A 2,187-nucleotide genomic window follows, 5' to 3' on the forward strand; every position below is an offset into this window, starting at 1 on the left:
TGACACATTAAGATTTAATTCATTTTACTCAAATTTAGTAGTTCATCAAAAAATTATTTATATCTCATTCATGTAAACTAAAGTTATTTAATAGCAAAGGGCCTCTGATCCATTAACTCAAAATTATTAAGTTTTATTTTGTCCGCCTCCCCGTGCGCATGCGCATGTGGTTCAACGGTCTCTCCCTTCCTCCATGTCTCCTTCCCGCACTATCAGAAGCTGCACGTCGGACTTCGGGTTTGAAAATAGAACTAATTCCTGGTAAGTGTCATTTTATTTTCGGGTTTCCTCATGTTCCTATTAGCAGTATCACTACGGCGCAGTCCGCGAAGTTGCGCGGTTTTACGTAAAACTGTATGGCAATATTGATACCGGCTCGTGTTCTCGTTTTAAAAAAAGTCGGACTACCTTAACTAGCTTGGTTAACCGTGGCTGCTGTTACCATATTTCGAACCGTACGGAATGCTGCTTTGGAGTCGGTAAGGTTTAGAAAGAACATCTCGTTTACACGAGGAAGAGATTGATCTGTTTATGTACTTTGAGAGGGTTCGCCAAAAAAACAAAAACAAAAAGGCGCCATGATGCAAAATAGCAGTGTCCGGGGTTGCCAGGTAGTGACCGTTTTCCAGCCCAAAAGTCATCTAAAAGCTGAAAACCCACAAAAAATTGCTGTTATTCGCACGTTTTTAAATGCGACCAAGAACAAAGAATTGATGGAAATTCATATTGGCCACACACTCAAAAAATGATTCAAGCCCCTCTTACAGGTGACACATCAAGATTTAATTCATTTTACTCAAATTTAGTAGTTCATCAAAAATTATTTATATCTCATTCATGTTGACTAAAGTTATTTAATAGCAAAGAGCCTCTGATCCATTAACTCAAAATTATTAAGTTTTATTTTGTCCGCCTCCCCGTGCGCATGCGCATGTGGTTCAACGGTCTCTCCCTTCCTCCATGTCTCCTTCCCGCACTATCAGAAGCTGCACGTCGGACTTCGGGTTTGAAAATAGAACTAATTCCTGGTAAGTATCCTTTGATTTTCGGGTTTCCTCATGTTCCTATTAGTAGCATCACTACGGCGCAGTCCGTGAAGTTGAGCGGTTTTACGTAAAACTGTATGGCAATAGTAAAACCGGCTCGTGTTTCTCATTTTAAAAAAAGTCGGACTACCTTAACTATCTTGGCTAACCGTGGCTGCTGTTACCATATTTCGAACCGTATGGAATGCTGCTTTGAGTCGGTAAGGTTTAGAAAGAAGATCTCGTTTACACGAGGAAGAGATTGATCTGTTTATGTACTTTGAGAGGGTTCGCCAAAAAAAACAAAAACAAAAAAGGCGCCATGATGCAAAATAGCAGTGTCCGGGGTTGCCAGGTAGTGACGGTTTTCCAGCCCAAAAGTCATCTAAAAGCTGAAAACCCACAAAAAATTGCTGTTATTCGCACGTTTTTAAATGCGACCAAGAACAAAGAATTGATGGAAATTCATATTGGCCACATGTAACCCTGTGGCCAGGATGCACATTGCTGCATTACCCGGATGCATTTAATGTGCGTTCAAGTTTGAGTGACCCATTATCATTAGCAATAACCCCCTTTCCTGCCCAATATTGACATTGATAAATTCTATTTTGTTCTACCTCTAATTCCTTCTTTGGATCACAATGTTTTAATATTGGTTAAAAATGATTTAATGTCATGCAATTAAAAGTATGTATTGAAGTATACATTGTACGTTTTATACCTTCTGAATTATATCATATACCGTATTTGACAAATTCATGCTTGTTTTTTTTCCCTGTTAATGTAAATATAATTGATATTTTTAAATTTCGTCATATGCAATTTTGACACTTCTGATGACCAAGTATTCTGGTAAGTTTATTGCTCATCTAATGTATTTGTCTACATATTTTTCAGAGTGATCATCACTGTTACCAGGAGTTATCTGTGGCAACCTCCTTGTAATAGTAAGTAAATAATATTAAGTTTGCTCTTAGCAGTTGATAATCAGTATTATGTAAAATTGTTTAAGCAATAGTTGTGTGCTTTTTTGCCTTCTTCAGGTTGATGTCTGGACATGCAAAGCATGCTGTTTGGAGTCATCTAGCAGGTATTTGTTATTCAAGTGTTATAGAGAGACTCATGGGCATTTAGTGGGCAGTCATCTTAACCCTTGTGC

General features: G+C 38.1%; 1 long non-coding RNA gene across 1 annotated transcript; it reads left to right on the forward strand.

Annotated features, from left to right (window-relative positions):
• Nucleotides 1–842: 842 nt before the first annotated feature.
• Nucleotides 843–2,178, forward strand: LOC112148713. The gene is made up of 3 exons (XR_002919672.2): nucleotides 843–1,028; nucleotides 1,926–1,975; nucleotides 2,072–2,178. It is a non-coding gene; the product is annotated as an uncharacterized LOC112148713 (long non-coding RNA).
• The last annotated feature ends 9 nt before the right edge of the window (nucleotides 2,179–2,187 follow it).

This window comes from Oryzias melastigma, linkage group LG9, assembly GCF_002922805.2.
Source record: "Oryzias melastigma strain HK-1 linkage group LG9, ASM292280v2, whole genome shotgun sequence".
In the NCBI taxonomy this organism is placed as follows: Eukaryota; Metazoa; Chordata; class Actinopteri; order Beloniformes; family Adrianichthyidae; genus Oryzias; species Oryzias melastigma.